Here is a 14,053-nt window from a genome sequence, read left to right on the forward strand (position 1 = left end):
CATTGGTCACCCCTATGGAAGGCCCAAGGTACCCCCCTGGGCAGGGTGCAGTGTATGTGAAAGGTAGAGCATGTACTGGTGCAGGTGACATGCTCTGGTAGTGAATCACAGCCAATTTTGTTTCTCACTATTGTAAGGCTATCTTGCTCCATAGGTTAACATGGGGGATGCTGGATACAGTGGCTACCTGAAGAGGTAATGGGTAACCCAATTGACCCTTGTAGGTATAGGCAGTGAACAATTCAAGGTAGGGAAAAGCTACAAGGGATTTACTTAGTTAACTGAGTTGAGTTAATTTATTGGCATCAGTCAAAAAAGTTAGTTCTCAAGAAGCTAACTCAAAATCTAACCATAGGATAACGGAACAGTTTTTAAAAAAAAGAAAAACATTCAATGTCAGAAGCACAAACATAAAAGGAAGCACACTGAAAAATAATTATATCTGAAAAGGTATTTATATTGAGTTAGTCAAGAAATCGTTTCCAAGGGAATCAAAAGCAAATAAATGTGAACAGAGCAAATTATGCACAGATGTATGCGCAAATCAACAAATCAGTACATAACAGTTCATCAACTCTTTTCTTTGGTATAGTGTAACCGAGTCCATTCATGAACAAAGGTATACTCTTGAAGCGATGATTAGCTTTGGAGATGATGATTTGGTCGACGTTCCGGTCTTGAGTGCTGTTGTTTATAAGACCATCATCAGGACTAATATTTATGCCCAGAGGTTGTCCCTGAGAAGTGCGGCCAAAAATAATCGGACCAGAGGAACAATGAGCAGAGTTGGATACCGAAAATATGTTTCCTGAAATAGGTATCGTATTTCAGAGCGTCTGAAATGTAAATGGTTGGTCCACTAAATGAAGACCCAAAATTCACCAATTGGTTGCTTACAGGTCGATATTTGAAGACAGCGCTTCGGGACGAATAGTTACAATTAGGCAACGAGGCTCCTGTCACTAAAATTAAACCTCAGCAGGAAGCACTTACAAATAAATAAAGCCGGTGCCCAAGTTGAAGCTCAAATTCAGTAACGCATTATAATCAGCCCAAGATTCTAGTGAGCCCGGTCGATGCTAGGCAGGTGTGCTTTCTCCCCAGATCTACCAACTACATTTAGCAGTAATCAGTGATGGCTGTCAAGGCATCCACGAGTTTCTCGAGCGCAATCCCACTGTACTTTCAGTGACAAGCACTTACGGCTTTCTCCTCATCTGCTGCGCTGATCGGCCAATGACCTTTATAAACAAGAGGCATGTGAACTCGCACAGAAGCCGGGCCCCACACACACTATGCTATGCAACCTCTTCCCGCCCTTTCCCCCACTGTGATGGACAGCTCACTCGAAGGACCTCGGCATCTATGGGCGCCGTGGCAAAGTTACAGACACACGGGGTCACTGGAGACAACTCTTCTGGGCCTTTACACAGCTGTAGTGCAGGAAAAGCACAATACATTTACCCAACGAGGTAGCACTTACTGCTTTCTCCTCATTTGCTGCTCTGATCGGTCTCTGACCCTTTATAAACGAGAGGCATGTGAACTCGCACAGAAGCCCGGCCCCACACACTAGGCTAGGCAACCTCTTCCCGCCCTTTCCCCCACTGTGATGGACAGCTCACTCGAGGGACCTCAGGGCCTGTGGGCGCGGTGGCAAAGTTACAGACACACAGGGTCACTGGAGACAACTCTTCTGGGCCTTTACACAGCTGTAGTGCCGGAAAAGCACAATACATTTACCCAATGAGGTATTACTTACAGCTTTCTTCTCATTTGCTGCTCTGATCGGTCTCTAACCCTTTATAAATGAGAGACATGTGAACTCGCACAGAAGCCCGGCCCCACACACACTAGGCTATGCAACCTCTTCCCGCCCTTTCCCCCACTGTGATGGACAGCTCACTCGAGGGACCTCGGCGCCTATGGTCGCGTTGGCAAAGTTACAGACACACGGGGTCACTGGAGACAACTCTTCTGGGCCTTTACACAGCTGTAGTGCAGGAAAAGCACAATACATTTACCCGACAAGGTAGCACTTATTGTTTTCTCCTCATTTGCTGCTCTGATCAGTCTCTGCCCCTTTATAAACGAGAGGCATGTGAACTCGCACAGAAGCCCGGCCCCACAAACACTAGGCTATTCAACCTCTTCCCTTCCTTTCCCCCACTGTGATGGACAACTCACTAGAGGGACCTCGGCGCCTATGGGAGTAGTGGCAAAGTTACAGACACACTGGGTCACTGGAGACAATTCTTCTGGGCCTTTACACAGCTGTAGTGCAGGAAAAGCACAATACATTTACCCAACGAGGTAGCACTTACTGCTTTCTCCTCATTTGCTGCTCTGATCGGTCTCTGACCCTTTATAAACGAGAGGCATGTGAACACGCACAGAAGCCCTGCCCCACACACACTAGGTTATGCAATCTCTTCCCGCCCTTTCCCCCACTGTGATGGACAGCTCACTCGAGGGACCTCGGCGCCTATGGTCGCGTTGGCAAAGTTACAGACACACGGGGTCGCTGGAGACAACTATTCTGGGCCTTTACACAGCTGTAGTGCAGGAAAAGCACAATACATTTACCCGACAAGGTAGCACTTACTGTTTTCTCCTCATTTGCTGCTCTGATCGGTCTCTGACCCTTTATAAACGAGAGGCATGTGAACTCGCACAGTAGCCCAGCCCCACACACACTAGGCTATGCAACCTCTTCCCGCCCTTTCCCTCACTGTGATGGACAGCTCACTCGAGGGACCTCGGCATCTATGGGCGCGAAGGCAAAGTTACAGACACACGGGGTCACTGGCCAACTCTTCTGGGCCTTTACGCAGCTGTAGTGTAGGAAAAGCACGATACATTTACCCAACGAGGTAGCACTTACTGATTAGCCAGTAGAAAGTACTCCAGTTAAGTATGGTGCAAATCCCAAAAAAATCCGCGATTTCATGGGAAAATCCGCGAATTCGCGGATTTTTTACGATTTCGCGCAAATTTTCGGACCACTGATTTGCAAAATTCGCCCATACTTAATTTCAATTCAATTCAAGTCAAATTAGCTTTATTCAACAGCATGTGTCATAAAAGCAACGAATAGCACATATGCAATAAAATAGAATCTGTACAATAAAAAAAGAAAAAGGTCATGTAATATAGAGGGGTATTTAACAGTCTCATAATATAGAATTATTAGCAGCATATTTGGTTAAAAAAAACTTTAAACAAGTATCATAAAAGAGAATTCAGAGGAGGATGTCTTCTGTGCCTAGCCTATCTACACTCCAAGGTCACTAGAAGAAAAGAAGAATTAATTAAAAGAAGCAATGGAAATTCGCCACAACCTTTAGAAGTGAAATCATTTGTTATGTGATACGTTTAGGATGGGGCTGACTTTGTCCTTTTTGTATTATGCGCAGGGACAGAAAAATCGGACTTCTACACTTTTCGGAGGAAAAGGAGCATCATAAGAGCGAGCTCCCTAGCCTTAAGCTATTTTAACCCATTTGACGAGTCGACACGTGCTGACACCTTTGGGAAATTAGATTGGGCAAAATAGCCATAAACATCACTAATGTAAATGTAAATGTATGTAAATGTATTGGCATTTATATAGCGCACTACTTACCCGTAGGGTCCCAAGGCGCTTCGACCGCTGCGAAACCCTTCCTGGCTTCCCTGAGAGATGGTCCCTTAATGGGTATCTCCAGGGTGAGACCAGGCATCCCCAGCGGTCTGGTGGGGCCGTTAGTGAAGATGAGGCAAGCTAATGCCCAGAGTTGCCGAGTGTGATCGCTGATCAGAGTGGGCACCGAGGCGAGAGAATTATCGAGTCCACTGACCCTGGTCCAGAAACCTGCCGCGCCGGGAATCGAACCCTGGTCCCGGGCCGTCCTCTGCTCTCGGGTCTGCCGCCTCTAACCAGTGAGCCACACTACTTCACAATTGTGTAGAGAAAGGTAATTTATGCTTTCCTTCCCAATGAAAAAGGACTTGGATTCCGCCTCCATCTTGGGATGTGTACTCATTTTGGAGTTTATTACTTTATATCTTCTATGTACATACAGTCATTGAATCTTCGATGCGTGTACATTCAACAGTTTTAAGCCTTACAATAAAATCCATAAACTGGAATTTGGATTCAGTTTTCCTTTAAATATGACTAAATTGTAAGTATAATCTTGAATTATTTATTCCTCTCAACAACTTTCAGCAGGCAAATAAAAGACCATCAGTGCTAAATTTGGACAGGAAGGCAAGGCCTAAATTTAGCATAATCAAATGGTAGCAGATGATGCTTTGCCTCTAAAGTGAGGGGAAATTGAGGGATTTAGAGTAATAGCAGAGAACAATCTGGCTCTGGACTTGGCGTAGACGATGGGGGAAGAACGATGATTGATGGAGGTCGGCGGATACTGATGGTGCAGCGGAAGCAGTGGTAGAGTGAGTAGGAAACTGTGTTGCGTGCTAAATTGCAGTAATGAATTATTTGTGTGTTGTCTTGCGAATTGAGAATGCAAGTCGAGTGATTGTGGGTTAATCGGTTTACTGGTCTGGCCACGTGCCGATCAGGAAGTTTTGGTGAGCGGACTCAAGAGAACTCCAACATCCCGGGATAGTTTGTATATGTAATTGTCCATTCAAAATTGTGGGTGTTGTGAAGCACTATCGGTGATCCACTTGTCATAGGAAACTTTGTGTGAATGAAGAGTAATGTTGCGGTGGAAAGCCTCCTGGGCCTAGACTACTGGTATTGGGTGACTAATGCAGGACAGGAGTCACAGCGGATGTTCTTGAAAGAATGCTCTGTCGATCTTTTAGCGGACGGACAATCACTTGTTTATGTGGCTGTAAGTTATTGTGCCTGTAATGGGAAGAAGCTAACTTTTGGTTATACAGTTACTTGTGTATGGATGGATGTGTGAGCGAGTATACGAAGAGAAATTGTAAAGAAGGGTGAGCTGCTGCAAGGAGGTAGTTGTGATGTCAGTGCGAGCCGCGCTGAGATAGGTCAGTTGGTGTAACACCGTGCTGGGATTGGTTGAAGTTCGTCCACAGCTTAAATATTGAATTCTGGATTGCAAATAAATAATTTTTACAATGAGATGTTTTAAGGTGTTGCGCGATATGTGTAGAGGTGACACAGGAGTGGTAACTCTGTGGGAGAAGAAGTTACACCAGAGAATACTCCAGCAAATTACATGGCAACTAATGTAGGACTCCATACCATAGTGTGGCTGCAAAATTGGCACAAAATAACATAGAAAGAGGGAGAATTGGCTTTCCCTCATTATGGGTCATTTTTGATGGAGGTGTTGTATCAGTTGAGAGGAGTGAGGTCTTCTCTGAAGCCTCCACCCAGACCAACGCAATTTGAGGCATTAGATGCTTGGATGAGAGCAGTAATGGCAAAAAGAAGGGAAAAATGAAGAAAGCAATGATAGCATATCAAAATGCTAGATGGGATGCTCAATTGAAGAGGTGGAGAGTAGACACCATAGAGGGAGAACGTCTATATACATTCAGGTTGCTAAAAGGAGGGTCTGAAGGACAGAGTAAGACAGAAGAGGACAGTGATACAGATGATAGCTTTCTAGAGAGATTGTTAGCTGAACGTCCTCCACCTAGTGACACCAGATCGGAGTTGGAGAGAACGCAGGGGAGAAGCCTTAGGAGTGGGTCAAACGGGTTCAGAAGAGCAGACAACAGAAATAAAAGGGCGAGTGTCAGTGGGAATCAGAATTCCAGAAGGTTCGGGAGGGCCAGGATATGTAGATACTGAGCACAATAGAAGCGCATGTGCTAAGCAGTTACAAGTCTCTCTTTCTGTACCAGTTACAATTGGACCTGTGGCTGTGAACTATAATCCAAACGAGAGGACAAATGAAATTCAACAACAACAAACCAGATAAAGGGAAGAGACTATGACAGGGGGAAGTCTTACCATGAGTGGGATGGGTATGGTTCAGAGGCCAGTGGAAGCTAGTACTCCATTACTAGCTACTGCTGATCCATCAAGAATGGACAGTGGGTCGGAACTAAGACGAGCAGGAGCTTTAGCAAGTTCTAGGTCTGACCTTAGAATGTGGGTTCAACCAGTGAGGGAGTCAGTGATATCAAAATAGGAACTGGAGGAAATGAGACGGGAGAGATCTAGGGTAATATTCAAATCACTGGGTTTGTGTGAGGGAAATCATTGGAGAAGTCGAAGTTGTGAGAGGGAAAGTCATCCAGCATTGAGAATGGAGGAGGGTGCAGTTCAAAGGAGAACTCAGAGTTGTGCAGGGAAGAAACTGAAAGTGAGAAGGGTCAGAGATTCATACAAGTGGCAATGAAAGCACCATTGTTAGATGTAGTCAGATGAAAGTTAAAATAGATTAAGTGATAGAAGGGAATCTGCCATTGGAAACATAGGATCCCAGTGAATTGTTATTCATACTAAGGATGTCACTAAGAAAGAAAAGCAAGCTCATGATACATTGGTAAAGTTGGCAAAACGGTAAGATGTAGATTTAACCAAAACAAAACTGACGCAGGGGAGCTGCAGATTTAATTATACTGAACAAGATCTAGAGGAAAAGCGAATGACAGGATTGAAGGCACAAATTAGAGATTTGGTGATAGCAATACGACCATGGAGAGCACTAGATAAATGGGAAGAAAGGTGGTCAAAAAGGAAAAGTGCCAAGAAAGTAGAAGGAGGTACTCCACCTCTGGGTGCAGGGATGGGGCAGCAGGAAATTTCCCTCTAAGAGAAGTACATAATGGAGGGTATGTAAATGTGCCATGGAGCAGGGGTGATTTGGCAGCATTTTCCTTAGCTAAGAGAAAAACCTGCCAACTGGTATAAACAAATTGATTGGTTTGTTAAGATTTTGAAGGTATTATGGATCAATTTGAATACCTTGTTTGATATAATAGTTCGGGGTGATCTATAGACTGCATTTAAGGTTGCCATCGATTGGCCTGCTGCAGAACCAGCTAAAGATCTGGTGACTAATGGTCCTTCAGCTGAGGTGATGAAAAAATATGAACAAGTGATTACATGGTTGCAGTCTAAAGTGGCCCTGCAAACTGTTGATTGGCTTAAAATTGATCGTACTACACAGGATACCAAAGAATCAGTGCATGAATATTATGAGAGACTTTTAGTGGCATTTAAACAACATAGTGGATTGGATACTGGCGAGCCAAAAGATATGGGACAGTTTATTTTCAAATTTGTGTTAGGGTTGAGATCCGATATCAGTTTGATGATACAGCACCACTTGATATGTTGGCAGACTAAATCTGTCGACGAAACTTTGCGACAAGCCTTGTTACCTAACTGTTTATTGAATCCAATAACAAGGCAGATTCACAGAGCAGTTCATTTTGAAGGAGATGCCATGGTGCGAGTGTTTAGGCAAACGTGGTTAAAACCCTGATTTCGTGTGCTTGCGGCAGTAGTCTGTGACAGGTGTGTTGCATGTCAACAAATGAATGTGGGAAAAAGAACTGTGGTTGCAATGAGTCACATTGGAAGATCAGGAGGTCCTTTCAATAGAATACAGTTGGATTTCATTGAGATGCCAAGATGCAATAGGTTGAAATATGTCACACCGTGGCACTTGTTTCCTCGAGACTGGATTACTGTAATGCGCTCTATGTGGGTATTAATAAGAGCCATATCCAGCGCTCGCAGATAGTGCAAAATGCGGAGGCTAAGATGGTCCTCAATCTTGCTAGGTTTTCCTCAGCATCTTTGGTCAGAAAAAATCTACTTTGGCTGCCTATCCAGTCTAGGATTTCTTTCAAGATCGTTTGTCTCGCTCATGGGACTGTGTACGGTTCTGGCCCAGAGGGTATCAGGTCCCTCCTCCCCTCTTACTCCCCCAGCAGAGCTCTCCGCTCTGTCAATCTTCTTTCAGTTCCCAGATTTGGAAAAGCAAGGTGGGGAGGCAGAGCCTTCTCTACCTTAGTGCCTAGGCTTTGGAATTCCCTTCCCCCTGAACTGGCAGGACAACCCTCCCTTGTGCTTTTCCGTAAAGCATTAAAAACATGTTTTTTTAGAGGCTTACCCGTAATTGTGCACTAGGAGAAATACAGACTGTATGACCTTTTTGGCACCTTGATGCCCTTTGGCTAAGTGGCGCGGTATAAGTTGCCCTTCATTCATTCATTCTTGGTTGTGGTCTGTATCTTTTCATGTTGGGTTGAGGCGTATCCAACTAGGCAATGTGACATTCTCACAGTGGCAAAACTGCTCTTAACGGAACTGATACCGCGGTTCGGATTTCCGACCTCGGTGGAGACAGATAGAGGAACACACTTCCATAGTGAACATATGAAATTATTATGTGCAGCTTTGTTTGAAAATTGACCAAAGTTTACATTGCAGCTACAGGCCTTAGGCTTCTGGTCCTGTGGAACAAATAAATGGCACAATCAAAATGAGGGTGTCTAAGGTGTGTTTGTCAACTTCATTGAAATGGCCCGATGCGCTGGCCCTTGTATTTATGATTCTGGGTAGTACACCCAATAGGAGGAAAGGGCTCTCTCCTCCTGAAATATGGATGGAAAGAGCTATGCAACTACCTATGGTTATGGATTATTGTAAGGGACTTGCTGATGTGGTTAAATCTGTTTCCCACCAGGTCAAGGCTGTGACTGCATTCACCTTGAGTGTCCGGCTACACGATCTAAGCCCTGGCGATTGGGTGCTTGTCTGAAAGTACGTGAGGAAGGGCTGTCTTGAGGTCTACTGGCGAGGACCATATCAGGTGCTTTTGATCACAAGTACAGCGCTGAAGTGTGGAGGGTTGCCAAATTGGATTCACGCTTCACATACTGGAAGAGTTCCAGAACCTGTGGAGGATACGACTCCTCTTGTCCCGAGAAGTGCAGTTGAGAGTGCAACAGAAACAGAAAGAACAAGCCCAATTGTGAGAACACTTGATGAAGCCGAAGAATCAGCCGAGCAAGAAAGAATAAATCAAACAACTCCAAATGTGAATGTAGACTTAGAGATAGATGATATTGTGGAAGTGAAATTTGAACCAGAGCAGAGTGAACCGCCTGGTGTAGAAGGATCAGATGAAGAGGAAGAGTGGAGAGCAGATACTGCAGCAGCAAAGTAGCCAACAAAGAAAGAAAGGCAGAACAGAAGGCTTGCATCTGAGAAAGATCTCGCTCCGATTCTTGAAACATCTGAATCCGATCAAAGCGAAACTGAAGAAAGACTGGATGGTCTATGACAATCCAGAAGGGAGAGAGTACCGTCTCGATAGCACGCATCTCCTGGGTGGACGTACCTGGCTGCAGATGCAGAGACTGTAGAGATCTGGGAGGCTGGGGACAGGCACAGTGAGTCACAGAGAGAGCAATTTGACTATCGACCTTCAGTTAATAGCTCCTGGAATTTATGCCTTCTGAATCCTGACTCTGACAGTCCCTGATCCACCAAGGCTGAGTGGGTTGCGCTTTTTGATCGGCAACCAAGTTGCTTTCCCTACTTTTGGTTCACAACCAACTGCAGAACTATGGGAGAAATATGTGCTGAAATACTACAGCTTGTTCTTGCTATGCTTGGATCAAATATTGTAATTGATGAAGACTGAACTGTAAAAGAAATCTTATTAGCCATAGAAGGAAGATAACCTAGCCCCAAGAGGAAGAATATTTAAAATTAGGGACTTTCAATAGAGAGAAGAATTGAGGGTTAAGGCTGACTACGTGTCTTCAATAGGTTTAGTATTGTTGAACTGAACATTGAAAAAAAAACGGAATGGAGAAAGGAAAATAAAGGACATTGTAAATAACAAAAATAAGCATAAAGAAGACCAGAGACTTTGTTGAATTCACAAACTTCTCAAATCAAAACAGTGATTCAAAATGGAGTCCGAGAATTCAGGACACAAGCAGAAATGCATATTTGGTACCCTTATAGTTCTGGTGCTCGTTATCATAGCTGTGGTGATTGTTACATCGTTGGTGGGGTCTCATGATGCTGAAAAGAATGAAATGACACCTAGTCCATCTACTGCAGACGTAGGTGAGGGTGCATCTACCAAAGATCGAAATATGATTAGGGAAACTAGTCGGATGCTACACGTAGATTTATCAAAGGGAGATTTTACTCTGAATGCATATTCTCGTTTGTTGTATGAATATGTGGACACAATGGAGGCGAAAGATTGTTACGTGTGCATGCAATTACCTGCATCAGTAAAAGAGCGCATCCAATAAAATCACTTACCTCTGATTTATAGCATCATAGTGTGTTGCTAAGCATGTTTTATAGTAAGGCGCATTTTGAGTACTTTTCTCAAATTATGTTGTGGTACTCTCAGAAGTTCCAGTTCTAGAGTACATGAATAAGTATGATTACTAGAAGGAGGTAGAGAGAATGTCTATGTATTTTGTGCCTACCATTACGTTAAATACCTCATATGCTCATAGACACAATTTGACTTGCATGTTGACGGATATTGAAAAGAAATTCGTAGATCAAATAGAAGATCGACATAGGCAGACCTTATTTAGACCAGACCCAAAGCATAAAGTTATCCCATGAACACAAAAGAACTAGATCATAAGGCAAAGGAAAGTTCTGGTACCATAGCTTTAGACTTTCAGCAAAAACAGAAGTTATGCATTCAACACCCATCAACGTATTCTGACAAAATATTTGTGGGTGAAAGTGATTGCGAACATATTTCCCTAACTGAGGAGGCAAGAAGAAAAGCATTGTTGGATAAATTGATCATAGTACCAAATGTGTATTTTGTATGTGGAAAAAGTTCTCATGTAAAATTGCCCAAGAATTGGTATGGTACATGTTATTTAGCAGTGGTATTTCCCAAAATATTCCATGTAGATTATATATGGCCTCTAGAAGAAAAAGGCACTCACAGAGGAAAATGTGGTGCAAGTGCTGGAGAAATTGTTGGGGATGTATTTAGAGCCATGATACCCAGTTTGGTTGTAATTTTGAATGATGTGAAAATTAGAAAGCTGACAACAATAGTGGATAAACTCTCTGTGAATATGGCCCAAATCTTATTACTCGTTGATGGGGAGATTAGGGCTATGGTTCTTCAAAATCGACTTGCTGTAGATGTCCTCCTAGCAAAAGCTGGAGGAGTCTGTAAATTACTGAAAGTTCAACAGTGCTCCACTTATATTCCAGACAATAGCTGCGATATACAAAAATATACCAGTAACATTTCATAGATACATCAAGATTTGCATGCTTTGCCTGCAGATGGCATTTGGGAACAAATTGGCAAGGGATTTGGGAAGATTGGAAGTTGGTTTGGAAGCTTGGGACAAGGGATAATGGGATATATCTTGAAACCCATTATAATAACAAAAACAACAGGTGATGGACCGAATGTTGATCAATGTCACACACTCAACCCAGTCCAAAGATCTGGGCCCAAATCCATTGTTTTTTTGCACTCCACACCACCCCGGGTTAGACAATGGCGATATGCAAATCAGCTCTGACCCTGTGCCCCATGGGAACAGTCCAGTCCGAACTACAAAAGTCACGTCCTTCCCAGAAGGGAATCAAGCATCCGAGGACCGGACCGGTTTCGAGGTAACACCTCTCATCAGCCCGGCTAGCTTGACTCCAGTGGTGTGGAGTGCCTGGGACCCACGTCTGGGCATCCCCAGCGCACTTAGGGCGGAATTTGCAAAAACAACAGGTGATGGACCGAATGTGGATCAATGTCACACACTCAACCCAGTCCAAAGATCTGGGCCCAAATCCATCGTTTTTTTGCACTCCACACCACCCCGGGTTAGACAATGGCGATATGCATTATAATAACAGTCATTTATATCATTGTGCTTTTGGGAGCCATGAAAGCGTACAAATGGCAAAACGCATGTCATAATGAAAACTCCTTAAAGAAACAAGAGCAGCAGATAGAACAACTGCAGGACAGTCATTATCTGCACCTTAAGGGGTTAGAAAGATTCAGACAGGGACGGCAAACTACAACTTCTGTTTAGATCGTTCTCTTCTGCAAAGAGAAATTTCTAAGAGAGTAAGATGCTGGTGTTATGACACTAGTCATAAGAGGTGGGAACTGATAGAGCATACACAGCACTCTAAATTGTATGGGTGCATTATACTCATGGTTTAAATGCAATTATCTATATTTGTATTATGTGCAGTGTATTACATTTATCAAAGGCATGTATTCAACATCTTAAACATAGAATCAAAATGTGTATCTTTAAGTAGGATTTATATGTATTAGAGAAACTATCATTTCTGTATCCATAACGTGCAGATTGACAATATAATCATATCACTGTAACTGTGTGTTGTTTAAGTTGCCTGCACAGTAGGCTCAGAGCTGCAGTTTGTTGATCATTTTGATACTCTTGGTAGGTAAAAGAAATAATTAAATGATTTTTTTGTGAACAAGAACAGTATGCTCTCATCCCATTGCATAAGAATTCAACATTGTTATTTTAGTTGAAGGAGATAACTGGAATGTCTTTGCAGGTTATGAGAAGCGGGAAGGAAGGATATCTTCTGTGCCTGGCCTATCTACACTCCAAGGTCACTAGAAGAAAATATGAATTAATTAAATGAAGCAATGCAAATTTACCACAACTTTTAGAAGTGAAATGATTTGTCATGTGATACATTTAGGAGGGGGCTGAGTCTGTCCTTTTTGTATTATGCGTGCGCAGGGACAGAGAAATCAGACTTCTACATTTTTCATAATAGAAGGAGCATCCTAAGAGCGAGCTCCCTAGCTGTAAGCTATTTTAACCCATTTGACATGAGTACTTCCTAGGAGGTCGACACCTGCTCACACCTTCGGGAAATTAGATAGGGGAAAATAGCCAGAAACATCACTAATGAGAGTAGTGTAGAGAAAGGTAATTTATGCTTTTCTTCCAAATGAAAAAGGACTTGGACTCCGTCTCTATCTTGGGTTGTGTAGTCATTTTGGAGTTTATTACTTTGTGTCTTCTATGCCGAATCAATTATATGCGTAGATTTGGCTCTGTATTGATTTGTATGTACCTATATTCATTGAGTCTTTGATGCGTGTACATTCAACAATTTTTGACCTTATAATAAAATCCATAAACTGGAATTCAGAGTCATTAGTCCTTTAAGTTTGAATAAATTGTAAGTATAATCTTGAAGTGTTTATTCCCCTCAACAACTTTCAGCAGGCAAATAAAAGACCATCAGTGCTAAATTTGGAAAGGAAGGCAAGTCCTAAATTTAGCGTAACCAATTGACTGACCAGTTCACAACTGTTTTATCCAAAATTTGGACATTCGATTCAAGACTGTCCCAGAGAACCATATTTAAAAATTCACAGTATATATTTTATTCCATGTCTCTGTTATAGTTGGTATATCAGTTACCATTTACCATGCATAACTATCACCTCAAAATGTGTCAATCCAAGCTACTGTATAATTATGTAAAATTTGTATTCATTATATAGCATCTCTGTTCAAAATATTCTCATCACAACTTGTAATCTGTCATATAATGCTGACAAACTGTTTTGTATCTCCTCCACGGTCTGGGAAATATGAGACACCTTTTTTACCCCTATCTGCAGGGGAGGTCCAAATATTTTTACTTCACATATCTGTGAACACAAAAGTTACCCTTTAAAAATTGCTTTATTTAAACAAATAATACAAATTTGTTCTGTGCTCAGTACTTTCAGAAAAAAGAATGACATGGAGGAACCTGCAATGATGGTTGTTCCACCATTTATCTTCATTACTGGATAATGAAAGAGAAGATGAAAGAAAAGATCAACTCCAAGCCTGTATCTTGACTTTCTACATTAACCTTGTTAATGTAGAAAGCCCTAATCCTTGCAGCCACAGTGATAGCTTAATCAAAGGTGGGGTTGCAGGTGATCCTCACTAACAAAAACTTTGGAAATGTGCTTTCTCATTCTCATGTAAAGTTGTCATCCCAAGCAAACATGACTCTTCAGGAAGGTCTGCTCAGGAAGCTCTGCTCAATAAGCGCTGTCAGCATGCTAGGCAAAAGGGTAGTGTGAAGGTTGAG

This window comes from Lissotriton vulgaris, chromosome 4_1 (genome assembly GCF_964263255.1).
Source record: "Lissotriton vulgaris chromosome 4_1, aLisVul1.2, whole genome shotgun sequence".
NCBI classification, from domain to species: domain Eukaryota; kingdom Metazoa; phylum Chordata; class Amphibia; order Caudata; family Salamandridae; genus Lissotriton; species Lissotriton vulgaris.